Source organism: Lissotriton vulgaris, chromosome 4_1, assembly GCF_964263255.1.
Source record: "Lissotriton vulgaris chromosome 4_1, aLisVul1.2, whole genome shotgun sequence".
NCBI classification, from domain to species: Eukaryota; Metazoa; Chordata; class Amphibia; order Caudata; family Salamandridae; genus Lissotriton; species Lissotriton vulgaris.
This window is the reverse complement of record NC_141691.1, coordinates 879625419-879641331: the sequence shown is the minus strand read 5'-3', so window position 1 is coordinate 879641331 and position 15913 is coordinate 879625419.

Here is a 15913-nt window from a genome sequence, read left to right as displayed (position 1 = left end):
CAGCCCGGGCTGAGACAGCTTCCTCAACGCGCACACACAGACAGCCACACCAAAGTACTTAACAGGTCTTTAAAAGACCATTAACATATTATTGAGGCTTTGTTTGTTTTAGCGCCCCTGCATCTCCACCCTGACAATCACTGCTTGCCCGGCCCCACAGAGCAGAGGCTTTGTTCTATTTCACCTCTTTGTGGCCCTGCATCTCCACTCTGCTCTGTGGGGGCCGGGGGAGCAGTGATTGTCTGCAAGGTCTGCACACCGCCAAGGAAGGCTTGCCGGGCCGCCAACGGCCCGCGGGCCGTACTATGAGTACCCCTGCTCTAGATACACATATGCTATCTAAGAGTCAGATAGTAGCATGATCCAGGTATATGGACACATACAGTTTCTGTGTCACCCACCCAGGCTGTTGTCCTTCCACCAATCATTGCTTCATCATTCACCCAGCCATGCATCTCATATTCTTTCCTTCCCAGCCACGTCTTCAATCTCAATAAGTAAGGAATATATAAGAGCTTACCTCTGCCCGCCACCACCACCGTCTGAACTCTCACAGCCGGCACTGGAACCGCCGCATCCTCCCCTGAGGAATTGCCCTCCGCCTCCGTGTCGAGCACCACCACCTCCGCGTTGGCCCCGCCACCAGATGTTCCACCTACAAAGTACATTTAAGAATGTTAGAATAAACCACTCACTAGTATTTGGTCTAGGAATGAAGACATGTGAAAACAATGTAATGCAGCACTTTTTGGCACAACTGATGAAGGCTGGCTTTTTAACACGCACCATTTTTTTCCACACAGACAGAAGATGGACTTCTAACAACAAGATCAAGTTGAAACAAGGTGAGAGCTCGGCTCGACCACAAGAAATGTCTTCAATTAATCGTCAGCACTAACCACTTTTACATTCTCAGTTAAACGTTTCGTTTTTTTATTATGACTTCATTTTAATAAATGTGTTTACTTTTAATAAAGCTTTTAAACTTAGAGAGACTCTGTGTTTTTTGGTCCAGAGTGACTAGAGTGACTGAGCGAAAGGTTTTGCAATTTTTGCAAGCATGAGTCCGTGCCTCTGACACTTCTTGACTCTTACTCCGTACTCTTCAGCTACGTTGGATAATAATCATCATTGGGGGATCAATGATCGATGAATTCGGGAGGTAAATGACTGTGCCACACTATGTAGTCAGTCAGTAAGGACATTGGGGGTTCAAAGTCTGTTATCACAGAGGTATGTGGAAACTCTAACAGCGCCTACTTTAATTGATAAGCAATGCACTATTTATTGTCCATAGTTCTGTTTCTGCAGAAGAATTGTCCGCGCCACTGTAGTGGTATGGATTGTTCTCCTATCCAAACCAAAAGGTAGTATCTTATTCTTTCTTGGTGGTCATTCACATTTTATAGTTGGGAATTTTCAAAGCAGATAGAACACTTCAAAAGACATTATGGATAATCCCAGAGGACTGCACTAAGTTGATAGAGCTATTGCTGACTAGAATGGGAGTTTCGCCAACCATGCAATCTTAGTTAGCTACACAGACAGACTAATAAGAATAATCTAGTAATACCACAGGGAGTCATAGTAGAGGCAGGATAAGAATTTAGATACAGTCTACAAGAAGATCAAAGACGATTTTGAAAAAATCAAATGAGGAACGCTAGGAAAAATAGGTACTAGTCTAAAATGAAAACTTACTGGGGCCAGCAAAGGAGCCCTCGCCTGCCCGATCCTGGCCCTGTTCAACAGCATCCGCCGCCTGCTGCTTCTGTGTCCTCCCCTCGCCCCTGGGGGGAGCTGACGTACAACATGAAAGAAAGAACAGAAAACATGGATGATTGTTGCTTGTCAATGTCAACCAAATCAAACATTTCAAAAGAACAATAACAAAATATTTCCGCGAAATTATATTGATTAGGGTTAGTTTTCATTTATTTGCGGACCTGTGACTTCGAAAGTCACGTAACTCACTAAACAAAGTACTGAAAGGTTCACCTGGGACTGGCAGGCAGCAGTCCGCAGGCAAGACGCAAAGTGACAGACAAACTCCATTGTGATTTCAGTCAGATCAGTGACAACACTAACAGTTGCCTGCTACATTACCAGTCATTTAAATAGTCAAACTATCAATCCACCGCCACTATTTTTCTTATTGTCAGGGGTACAAAGGAAGGGGCAGATTTAAGCCCCTTGCGGCTCTTTTGCTCCGTTCTTGCGTGACTTTTGTGACGCAGCAGCTAAACAAAAAAGGGCGCCATGGTGCGGCGTATAATATTATAACAACGTGACGCTTTTGGGAGATGCATCCCGTTATAAAGCCCTGCGCCATCAGGGGGCGTTCCGGCGCAAGGGAGGGCATTCCTGCGCTGGAACACATCCTAAAAGTGGCTAAGGGAAATCTACAAAATTTCAATCAGTCACCTTTAGGACAATGATGCGTCACACAAACCCTGCACCTGCTTGAAGCAGACGTACGGCTTGACCCAGCATTGGGGAGATAGGGTACCCCAGAGCATTGCTGGAGCTGCGCCATCGTTGCGACGCAACTCCAGCAGTAAAGCTTCGGTGACGTTTTGGGCCCATGGTGCGCCGCATTGCAAATACGGCGCACCATGTTTGGTGGTGGTAGCGGGCCGCACAATTAATGGCGCATCCCTGCTACTTTGCAGGGATGCGACGGTAATTGCAATTCTGCCCCTTAGGGGCATACTTACTTACGCGTTCTGGCGCATCTCCAGAGATGCTCCAGATCAAATGCGTCATGCAAAACTACCCCTGCGACATGGCAGATGCGCCTCATTTACAATGCGGCGCGCCCTGGCGCAAGGGTAGGCACTTGCGTGACGCATCCCGTCACGTAAGAGCGGCGCATCGCTGGAGTCACGTCGCCAACGCAATGCAACTCCAGTAATGCTCAGGGCCACCCAATACTTAACATGCTGTGTCAGTCCTTACGCCTGCTTCAAGCAGGCATAAGGAATTGAATTGACGTAGCAGCGTCGCAGAAGTGCCTGCGTTAAATCTTGTAGATTTCACGCAGGCAATTTTGCGAGGCGCACAGCCGCCGGACCGCCCACCCTGCGTACTAGGAACGCACCCATTGTGGTGCAGGCCCATGGCTTTATAACGTGACGCATCTCCCTAGATGCGTCATGCTGTAAATGACTCGCAGGGATGCGGCACGTTTACGCCGCTGTTGCGTCACGCAAGGCAACGTAAACGTGGCGCAAGGGGCTTGAAAATGTAATCTGCCCCCTAGTGTCTAGCATTACGCAGTTCTGTAAAGTACACTCATACATAATAGTTACTCAGGCCAATGAGACCACAAAATAGAAAACAAATAAGCATAGTAGCAACGCCACTGAGAAGGAGAGCAGTGCACCTGAAATGCACAGAAGAATTTGAAATATAATTTAACTACAATGTAATCGTCATCAGCGGCATTATTGGCTTGCTCCATGTAAAAAACAAATATTTGCAATACAACAACACAGAGCAGGAGAAAACATCATAGTAGTGAGTGATGAAATGGCTACTACTACTCACCAAGCCCGGGGATCTCCAAGCCGAGCTGGTCCAACAGGTCGCGCTCCCGGTCCAGGAGGTCCGTCCAGCGATGGGTGACCTGGCTGTAGGTGCGCTGGACCCCGTAGAGGTGGGATATGGCCCAGCACACCTTCTCCCACCGCTTCCGGCGCTCCCGGATGTTGTAGCGCCGGCCGCGATCCTGCCGCCTCCCGCGATGGTCCTGGGCAGGCGGCGCTGGACGAAGTAGACCAGCGCGCCCACTTCCTCCGGGCTGAAGATCTCCCGTCGCATCACCTGCTCCCCCTCAATCGACCGCATGGTGTCCTGGCACGGGGTCCAGGACTCCTCCTCCCTGCTGCTGCTGCCGCCCTCAAGTGCCTGGGCAGCTTCACGGCGCCTGGCTTCACCATGGTCTGGGCAGGTAAGGTAGGAAGTAGAAAATTAAGAAGGAATAGGATAGGGAAGAAGAAAAGAAAAGAGTTTAAAAAAGTAGTTTAAAAGTAAAGAAAAATAGCAGAAAAGACAAAAATATACAGCTAGGAAAAGAGAGGGATAGATAAGAAGCAAAATCGTTAAAAAAAACTGAAAACAAGCAAAGGATGGCAAAGATAGTAAGAGGATTAAACACCATGCCCAGACACAGGAAATGAATGAAAAACAAGATGGCCGGCGCCCGTTCACGAGCGCGAAAGTAAGTTCGCGCGAGATTTTCCTCGCGATCTCGTGCGAACTTGTACTCGCAATGCGCTTACTGCGCGAGATTATACATAGCGGGCGGAAACGGAAATACGTCACGCAAACAAAATGGCCGCGCCCATACTCGACCTTGGGGTAAATTTGCGTGTTGCGCTGCAAGCGGCTCGCGAATACTGCAAAAAAACTCGCGAAACAACAAGCCACAAAAAAATATAAAGCTCATTCGCACGAATTGGCGGCTTCCGCGGTCGGTTTCGCACGACGCCGCGCCCCGCGAATAGCGCGAAAAAAACGAATAACAATTTTTGCAAAAGCAAAAGCAATGAGCAGGTGCAAAAGGTCGCCGGCCGCGGATTTCGGAGGCGGCCGTCCCATATGTTTCTTCTAATGCTCCCTCGCCCAGCTGAGGACTTTTGCCGCACTGACCACTACTGGTCAGCCTCATTGAGTGTGGAACTTACATTTTGGGGCGCTCTCTCTCTCACGCTCTGTCTTTGCTGCTTTTGGGTGCCATTTCGCGATTATTGCGCATCTCCTCACTGAATCACCTGTTTCATTTCTCTGCCTCTCTGCACTACGGTTATGAAACATACTCTTGCAGCGCTTCCCAGCCTGTGATCTCGCCCTTCTGCTGTGCCATGCATTGAGGTATATCGTCAGGAAATTCTACTTCAGAGTTGCTCCCAGGAAGTCAGGTCACGCTTATTACTCACAGCTTCTCTCATAAATGATCCTGCTTGAGAGTCTAACAATGTACTTTTGCGAGTCCTTGGAATGCTGTGTTTGACTGGATTCAATCCTGGTGCTTTACTTCTCCTGCGCAACTCCATCATCACACCTTACAATTTGTTCCATGGCTCATTTGATTTGCTTTCTCAATCAGAGATAATTTTCTCCCTGGTCTAACACCTATTATTGTGCTGCTTGTTTCTCCCTCTTCTAACCGTGGCTTAGTGCTATATCTTTATTTACCAAGGTACTTGTTATTACTCTCCATGCGCTTTTCTATGTCAAGAAGATTCCTTACTCCCCACTGACTTCTTGTCTTAACTTCACTGCTCCTGCTGGCTTATATGGGGAAACTCCACACTCTGAAGCTCACCACTTTACCGAAATTGCCTGTTGGTTCTGATTCCGATTCGCCTACCCAGGAAATGGAGGAAGGCAAGCCCTCGAAGTTTGACTCTGCCCGTGGGCCATTCCTAAGGCTCAAAATGGAGGTAAGGTGCAGCCTTCCTTGACTTCATCCAAATGTCTGAAGAAAGATCCGCCGTCTCCTGGGAGTAACTCTTCATCTTCCTCTATGGATCTCATTCTGGAGGAACTACGTGCCTTCAAGCCATTTATGGAGGCAACCACAAAAAAATATGCAGGTCATGCAAGAGAAATGGTCATCTCTGGACTCGCGTGTCGCAAACTTAGAGCAGTCCTAAGATTCTCTGCAATCTACTTGTTCTCGAATCCCTTCAATAGAAGCTGAGATCCTTCTACTCAGGCGTCAAACAGAGGATTTGGAAAACAGGAATCGCAGGAACAACCTACGCTTATATGGTCTTCCGGAACTCACAGAGGGGTCTAATCCTACCACCTTCTTCCAATCTTTCCTTGCGAAGATCCTAGACGCTCCGGCTTTATCCTCCATTAACATTCAACGAGCCCACTGCCTAGGCCATAAGGTTGCTACCAAGCCTAGGGGTGTTATTATGCTGTTCCTGCAGTACACTGACCTCTTGCAGGTCCTTTCAGCCGCCAAGCTCAAGAAGCAAATCATGTGGGAAGGCCACCACCTTTATCTTTCGCAGGATGTCTCCAAGGCCACCGCAGATCGGAGGAAAAAATATTTAGAACTAAGGCTGCAGCTAAGAGCCCTTAATGCCAGATATGGTCTCTTACACCCTTGTCTCTTCAAGGTCATTTATAAAGAAAAAACAACCACGTACGAAGATCCTGCGGCCTTGCAAGCTTTCCTTCGCCAGCAGAGTCCAGATGTCATGGACACCTTCAGGCCTGGCTGACAGGCTTTGTTGTCCGTTATCTTATTGATTTTGCTATAACGTGGTTCTGCTTTTTCTTCTTTGGCGTTGCTTGATCTGTTTTACTTACCGTTTTTTGCTATTATGATTGTTTACCACTCTAATGTTTTATATATTATGCATTCCAATTTAGCTCGTGTTTCGTTGTAGACCCTTACATTTCCCCTAATGTTTCTCTCATTTCTTCAGATATTTCCCTCTTCATCTTCATCCGGATGTCTCCTATTGTTTTCTTATCTTGCCCATTGGATTTATGGTACTAGAGGTTTGATGTCCGCTCTGGTTGTTGTCGTCATCATCTCCCGCCACCACCATCCCCATCCCTGTTCTGGGTCTTTCCGTTTTCGTAAGTATGTCTTTCAGTCGTTCGTTTCGGACTTGTACTGTCTCCTTGTTCATTTTTGTCTCTGTCCTTTTTCTCTCTCTCTTACTCTTGAACTCTCTCTCGCTTTCTCCCTGGTCTCTCCTTATTTCTTCTTTTCTTCCTTCTCAGACTCAGTATTAGCTCTATAGCAGTTTTTCCTTCTTTTTCCTTGCATATTTCTTTTTTCTCTTTCTTTTCTCTCATCTTTTTCTCTTTATCACTATGTTTCCATTTTTCTCAATTTTTTTTTCAGTTTATTTCTTATGCATTAATAAGCATGTTGATTGACTGGGGCAAGATGGCTGCCGACGGACCGTAGGAGGCAGCAGCTCCTGTCCACTCTCCCGAGGTGAACACTGATACTTCAGAATGAATTGAAGTTTGGGGGCTATTGTTAAAAACTGCAACACCCTGTTTCGTGGAGAGCAGGGGGAAGAAAAAGGAGCAGCCCATATCGGCCCAAATCAGCGAGGAAAAGAAAATCGAAAGCGACATCAGAGCATGTTCAAGAACTTTTCGGCTTGGGCTAGGGGTTCTAAGTGGTCTGCACTGCAAGCGTTGGCGTATCTTGAGAAAGAACATTGGAGTCTGTGGCTGTTAATAGGAGCACCGATAGAAGGAGCTATACAGCGAGCTCAGGATACATGGAATGAAGGAAAGAAATATATGGCCTCAAAACCGGCAAGAGTTGGTAAGGATATGTCAGAGGAAGAGGAATCACTGATTAGCGAGACCGAGAACCCTTCAGTGAACCTAAAAGTAAGGACAAGACGCAGGGCACAACTAAGAAGGGAGGCTCTAAAAGAACGTGAAGAGCTGAGAATTTCAGTGGCAGAGAGAAGGAAGCAAGATAAGGTCACGGAGAAAAAGAAAAAAAGAGAGGCATTAAAAAAGGGCGCCAGCAGGAATCTAGAGGCAGGCTCGGTAAAATCAAAAGAAGCCTCCCTCCGCCAGCAGACATTGTTCCAAACCTTCCCGGGGTTGAGAGCTGAGGGCACCCCTGACGTACCTGATACGAGCACCATGAGCGGCGGTGGCAGTGGTCTGACTGAGGTTACAGAACAACTGCCTGAGGCGAGGTTTGTAGCGGATCCTGACCATTCAGAGCCCGGGAGGAAGGCAGCTGAAGATCCCATTGGAGGAGGGAGAATGGAGCCTTCTGAATGGATTGCTGCTCAGAGTCAGGCGGAAGAGCGGGGCGAATTAAGCGAGGCGCTGAGCTGCTCTGAAAATGCACGAAACTTAAAAGAAAATAGCTTGGCAACAAATGCGGAGCAGAGTGAGCTGACACCAACGCCAGCAATATTGGAGGAATGGAATATGGAAAAATCCCACGTAGGCTTGGGAGACGCGACTATACAACTAGATACGCCTTCAGATACGGCTATAGAACACCCGATCTCTATTAGCGAGAGAACGGGTGGAATGAGCGAAACGGGCAAGCCAGCTAATGGAAAGGTGGTAGAGCCTGTACCTCCATTGGCAGCAGTGGCAGAGGTGATAGGTAAGGAGCAAGAGGGGGGGTCTTGTTCAAATAAGAGTATTCCTGATCCATCAGAGATCCCTTTGCAGTTGGATAGTAATAAAGGAGCAACACCCATGATTGACCCTATGATTAGCTCTGTGAGTGACTCTGCTGCTGCAAATGAAAACGTTTCATTTACTCTTGTACACAGGAGAAACGAGGGGATTAGTAAGGATAATACCATTACCATGCTTGCGGAAGGGTTACAGGACAGCTCCCAAGGATCTAACAGGGGGGCAGATAAGCAATATATTGATGGAAAAGTTGTTTCTCTCCCAGCAGTGACTGGCTCACCTACTGATGACTGCTTCTTTACTGGAAACGATGATGATAGGGAAGAGGCTGAATCTGAGGGGCCAGATGAGATGACTCCTAATTTATCCTCTGATAAGGTAGACATTACTACGGAAAGTGATTCAGAGACCTCACAGATAGATACATCAGAACTGGAGTCTGAGCCAACTCAAGAACATAATACTATACTAAAACGAAACTTGGGGTCCAAGCTGAGTAAAAAAAAGGGAGCTAAGGGAAGGACTTGTAGAAGAACAAAGAAAAGAGGGAGTGTAATACAATCCGGGGTGGCGAAAAAACTGGATTGGGATCATGCACCCACTTCACAGATGCATCATGAAGGCGCAGTTGGAGGTGTTGATCAACCAAATAGATCGCAGCCCCAGACACACTTATGCCCACAGATACAGGAAAATAATAATGCGGCAAACTTTGATCTCTTGTTCTCAACTTTAAAGCAGATCCAGGGAGAGGCTCGCCAGGAGAGTCAAAGAGCTGAGCAGGCGAATAAAAAGATACAAGGGTCTCTACGCAAGGTGGACAAACTGTATACAGAAATGGCTGAGCGGCTTGCGGAAGTTGAGGAGAGGACAGGCAAAGTTGAGGAGGAAGTGGTAAAGCTACAGGAGTTCAGGGATGATCAAGAAAAAACATCATCTGATGTCCTGTGGAAACTTGAAGACTTTGAGAACAGACAGAGACGGAATAATATAAGAATTTTGGGCGTTGATAAAGAGAAGGAAGGATCGGACATACGGGGGTTTGTTGTAGAATTGCTGAAGGGAGCATTTCCAGAGCTTGATAAGTGGGACTGGGACAAAGAGGTGCAGCGCGCACATAGGTTTCCCTTAACGCAAAAGAAAACTACAAACCAGAAAGCAAGGGCTATCTTAGTATATATTGGGAATTTCTTACTAAGAGAGGAAATAATCAAAAAAGCAAAGCCTATGACTAAGCGTTCACACAAGGACATAACATTTTTTACCCGCCCGGATTTTTGCCACACGACTGTGGAGAGAAGGTGGCGAATGAGGCAGCTAATAACGCCTTTTCAGAATATGGGTTGTGAAGTGTACTTAATGTTTCCCTGCCGCCTCAAAGTTGGCCATAATGGCCAGTTCAGGTTTTTTTTTTCAGAAGTAGTAGCACATGAGTACCTGAATTACTTAAAAGAAACGAAAGCACAAAGAGAAGGAAAGACGCAAAATGAGAGAGTATTAGCCATTAGACAAACAGAGTATGCTACACAGAAAAAGAAACAATAAAATGTAAGAAGAAGAATATAAGGGTGGAGCAGTACGAGAAAATGCCAATAAGGATATAGATTGTACAAAATGATACTTCGGGAGGGTGGGAACGGAGAGGTCCTCTGGGGAGAATCGGCTGTCAGACAGAGGTCATCACTGACCTCTTTGCCAGTAGGGAGGGAGGGGGGGAGGGGTGCAGTCTAGGGGTGGGGGAGGGTGGGGAGGGACAGGGCACGACAAGGCAAAAAAGGCAGAAAAGGCAAAAAAAGACAGAGTTGTTAATGAAAGTAAAGGTAGGAGCGAGAGGAAAAGGAGATAAAAAAAGATATAAGATGAGAGACACCAGGTTGCAAAGAAGGAGAAGCATAATTGAAAAAATAAAAAGATATAGAGTGATAAAGCTTGAGTATGAATATAAGTGTAGCCGGGTAAATAATAGAACCATAAAGAATTATTTATGGGAACGAAATATGTAACATGGAATGTATGTGGGCTAAATGAGGCCCAAAAAAGATTCAAGGTATCACTGTTACTGAGGCAAATGAACGTAGATTTTATTTTTATTCAGGAAACACATGTTATGAGTTCACAAGAGTTTCTCTTGAAGCAATTGGGTTTTCAGGTTTTGGTAGCTTCACATCAAAATGTTAAAAAAGGGGAGTTGCTATATTAACCAGAGATAAAAATATTTGTGTGAGAAAAAAGGCACACGATCAATGGGGGAGATGGGCAATGGTGGAATGTAGGATTGATGGGGAGTGGACAAAGTTAATAAGTGTATATGGATCGACTGAGGATGACCCGGAGATCTTTCAGTATTTGGATGTGGAATTGGCTACTTGGGCTCCAAGAATTATAATGGCTGGAGATTTGAATATTAATGGGGCTGATGGCTTGGGTTTAGGTTCACTTGGCAACTATTGTGGCAGAAAGAAACGGATGTGCCGTGCTCTACAAGAATTAGCAATAAATAATGTTTTATATGATGTATGGGGGAAAAAAAAGCCAGGCATTAAGGGCTATACATATTACTCTGCCCCACACAAAATATGCGTGAGATTGGATTATTTTTTTGCTTCAAACGAAATTTTAACAGAATCCAGGATAGATAGGCTTCCGCGAATTTTAAGCGATCACAACCCGCTAATTCTCACGGTGAGAAAATTAAGAACCACCAAACAGATAAGACAATGGTCCTTTGAAAGAGCATTGCTATCGGAAGAAAAGTACGTGGAGCATATGAAGACATGGATTAAAGAATTCTTTGAGAATAATAGGGATAGTACTTCTGTGGGGGTAGTCTGGGATGCATTTATGTCGGGGGTACGGGGAGAGACTTTAAGCTTTAGTTTATATAGGAGAAAGCAGGAGCAAAGGAAAAATGCGGAAATAGCTGAGGCAGTACTAAAGGCTGAGGAGGGTTTAGAGGAATGTATTCTGAGTGGAATCCCTGTAGAAAATGCATATTTGAAATTGTTAAAAGTGAAAGGTGAAGCCGAAGGTGATATTGCTAGAAAAGCCGCAAAACTTTATACTAGTAAAAGAGAAAAATGTCACGAGTTTAGCGAAACAGTAGGAAGAACTTTAGCAGTCCGTACAAGACAACAAGAAGCATTAGGTAGTGTAAGGGAGATTAAGGATTCCTCTGGCACGATACATACAGAGACGGAGAAAATCAGGGAAGTCTTTAGATCTTTTTATGAAGAGCTATATGAGGAGCCGATAAGGACTGATCCCGGGAAAATCAGGGACTATTTACATGATATTCCGGTGGCTAGATTCACGGATGAGGAAGCAGATGGGTTAGATGAGATTTTTGTGGAGGAAGAAATAAAAAATGCTATATCAAACCTCCCATCTGGAAAAGCAGCTGGCCCTGACACGATCCCAATAGAGTTCTATAAAATATTTTGGGATGTTCTAAAAATAGATATGCTTCTGACAATGCTAAAAGCAGAAAATGGGGACTCAATACCTAAGACTTGGGGTGGTGCCGAGATAGTCATAATTTTAAAAAAAGGGAAACCACCAGAAGAACCTGGCTCATATAGGCCTATCACGTTAATGAATACGGATACAAAAATCTTCTCCAAAGCATTAGCGACAAGATATGCTAGGATAATAGATAGGGTGGTGAGCAAAAATCAACATGGTTTCATACCAGGGAGAGGTACCACCCACCACACGCGTAAAGTGATCACATTGCTCGATGCCGCAGCAGTCTCAGGGGATCCGATAGCAATTATGTTATTTGATGCAGAAAAAGCATTTGATCGGGTCTCCTGGGGCTATCTGTGGTTCACATTGGAAAGGGCAGGAGTCAAAAAGGGCTTTATTAAGGCAGTGCAAGCGCTATACGTAAAACCTGTGGCTTCGGTTAGGGTGAATGCGGGGGTCACTACTCAATTTGCGATAATGAGAGGTACAAGGCAGGGTTGCCCTTGCTCCCCATTGTTATTCGCAATGTATATGGACCCTTTAATCCGAAGAATAGAAGCGACGCCTTTAATAAAACCATTACTCACTCGGATGGGCCATTGTAAAATATTGGCATACGCCGATGATGTTGCAGTTATTACACCAGATCCAACGGAGGCTATTCCCCAATTAGAAGCGGAAGCACTGAAGTTTGGAAGAATTTCGGGTTACAAACTTAATACTGCTAAGACGCAGATTATTAAGAACCGCCATACCCCCTGTACAGATGGGCGAGTAATTAAGTCTGGAATATATCTGGGGGTGAGCATATCGGCTGAGTTAGATAACTTAGTAGAAACAAATATAAATCCTTTAATAAATAAAGTACGAAAGGACCTAGATAGGATAGATAATTTGCACTTAACAATTTTGGGGCGGACTAATGTGATAAAAATGCTGGTGTTGCCAAAGTTTTTGTATTTTTTCAGAGCTATCCCTCTATTATTTGAGAACAATTTATTTAAGAGAATAGAAAATATGATTAATAGGTTTATATGGGCAAAGGGGAAAACCAGGAGAGCACTCAGGTTCATGGTGTTACCAAGGGAAAGGGGAGGCTGGGCATTGCCAGATATAAGGTTTTATTATTGGGCAGCAGTTTTTCAGAATATGGTGGGTCTGGTGGGCGGGGGAGAAGATGAAGGAGGGAATGAGTTAGGCTCACTGGCAATATATGGTTTGTTACTAGGACCAGAAGTGGAAAATGTTTTTTTGAAGTTCACTGAACCCAGTTACTACAAAAGGACACGGTTTAAGACACTCATTGCTGCACATACTGTATGGAAAGCTTTTACAAAAAAGTTTGGGTTAGGGCGATATAATGCCTATACAAGATTGAAAGGAAATCCGAATCTATCCGAGGAAATCACTTCAGGGACTATATTGGGAGAATGGGAAAGAAAAGGGCTTAGAAAGGTGGGAGACATCTTGGGACAACAGGGAGTCTACCAGTTTTCTGAACTACAAACTAAATTTGCACTAGATAGAAGACAATTTTTTAAGTATTTACAAATCAGGAGTTTTTTACATAATAAGAAGGGTGGTCCGTTAGGATTTAACAAAAATGCAATTATGGAAGTGATACAAGTAGGGGAGGATTGCACCATTAAGAGATTTTATGCAGAACTGCTGGCCTCAAGAGAGGATGATATAGAGAAATGGGCAAGTAAGTGGAAACATAGCTTGAACATTAGTGAGGAAACTTTTGATATCTCCTTAGAAATGGGATACACATTGTTATGCTCAGCGCCCTTACAGGCACAACATTATAAAACACTATTTCACTTATATCATACGCCTGCAAAAATAGCTCAATGGGGTGGTATAACGGGAACTAATTGTTTCAGATGTGGGGACTCCGAAGCAGATTTAGTACATATTTTTGCAATATGCCCTTACTTACAGCCATTGATAAAAAATATTGAGGGCTTTTTGCAAAGCTTAGCAATAGATGTGACTCTTACAGCGTCAATTATTCTCTTGGGGGTAAAAGAAGAAGGAGATGAACAACAACAGAGTAACTTCAGGGTAGGTGAGAGATGGGAATATCTTTTGTTTATGGCTATGGCAGTATTAAGACTCACTATTGCATCGGCATGGTTGGACCCTAAAGTACCATCATACCACCAATGGCTGGCTAAATTACTTTCAATTTATAATTTGGAGATAGAGATCTACGCAAGAAAGGGGAAAAAGGGTAGGAAAACTGGTAGGCAGATCTGGGGACCTGTTACTCGGTGGAAGGAAGAGAGTCTGGATTGAAGATGTGATTTAAGTATTTACTTGGTTAGAAGGATTCGGATAGAAAATGTTATTACTGTTTGCTTTGTATTGAGTTTACAAAATATTGTATTTCTTTTCTCTTTTTCTTTTCTTTTCTTTTTGTCAACATGGTTAGATATTTGTAAGGTAAATGCTATTGTCGTGCCCTGTATGTATGGAAAAATATGGGAAAAATTTGCCAATAAAAAAATGTAAACAAAAAATAAGCATGTTGCTGTTAGTTGTTTTTCTAAATTGTTCCGTTCCGTGTAACGACGTGGAACGTTAAGGGATTAAATAATCCCATTAAAAGACAAAGGGTGCTTTCACATTTAGCAAGACTTAAGACTGACGTTGCCCTCCTTCAGGAGACTCATCTCACTGAGGTGGAGGCTCTAAAGCTCAAGCGTTGTTGGGTAGGTCATGTTATTTGCTCTCCTACGGCAACCAGAAAGAATGGTGTTGTAATTTTGTTGTATAAAAAGTTAAACATTTTCTCAATTACTCATGAATGTGATGTTGATGGCCGTTGGGTTATTGTTACATTACTCATAGATAATATTCCTCTCACCCTTTTTAATGTGTATGCCCCTACTGGGATTGACAGATCCTTTTGGCCTTCTCTCTCTACCAAGCTATTCTCCCTCTCTGGGGATTACATACTTCTCGGTGGAGACTGCAATCAGGTTGTTGATCCCTTCCTTGACCGCCATTATTATTATTATTGCATTTCTTATATAGCGCCAGAATCGACCCCCGAAGGGGTATCTCCGCGCTTGCCTTGGGAACCCGTCCTGGTTTTTCCCTGTGAGATAGCCCCTATAGGGCATCCCCAAGGTGAAAGCCAGGCATCCCGCCGCCGGGGGGCCGTTGTGGAGATTAAGCAAGCTTAATGCCCAGAGTTGCATAGTGTGAACCCATGATTAGGTCAGGCACCGAAGCGAGAATTATCGAGTCCGTGGACATTTGAGCTCAACACCCTGCCCCGTCGGGAATCAAACCCTGGTCCCGGGTCTGACCTCTGCTTCAGGGTCTGCCTGCTCTAACCAGTGAGCCACACTTCTCCACATTCAAAAGTCAAATTTGTTCCCTCTAGAATGCACACTCAATTTGTAAATTCTTTTCAAAACAATGCCTTAGTAGATATTTGGAGACTGTGTAACACAGATATTAGAGAATACAGTTTTTTCTCCCCTCCTCATCAATCCCAATCCCGCATTGACCATATCTTTCTTAGTAAATCCCTATCCCAACATGCTATCCGCTCTGAAATTGGCTCCATCCTGCTCTCCGACCATGCTCCAGTTTTTGTAGATCTTGACCTACTCCCATTCTCTCCCCACTCTGGCAGATGGCGATTCAATAATGCTCTGCTTTTGGAACCCACTTTTTGTACCGAATTTACCGCCTTTGCCAAGGAATTTTTTCTCTTAAATCACACCCTTGATTCCCCCTTTTGTTATGGTTTGGGATTCTTTTAAAGTAGCCTCTAGGGGTTTTATTATTAATTTTGTGGCTCTGCGGAAGAAACTTCGAGAGGCCAAGTGGGAAAAAATCTTGGCTGATAATAAAGCTTTAGAACTTGCTTATTATGCTTCTAAATCTGAATCTTCCCTTAAAACACTTATTGAAGCGAAAATCTCATTTAACAAATTCACAACTGACGCTGCCTCTAATATCCTGCTAAAATGTAACTCCAGATATTATGGAGGTAAGAATAAAATGGGGAAGCTTCTGGCCAATTATTTAAAGATTCGGAAGGAATGCACAAAGATTAAATCTATTAAGACTTCTTCTGGAGATTCCACATTTAAGGATAAAGACATCCTCACTGAGTTTGTCAAATTTTACGATACTCTTTATACTCCTGAACAGGTTCTGAAGCCTGATGATCTCCTCTCTTACTTTCATTCTCTTCCATCTCCTTCGGTTTCCCATATTGATTTTCACTCCCTGGAACATGACATTTCATTTTCTGAAATCT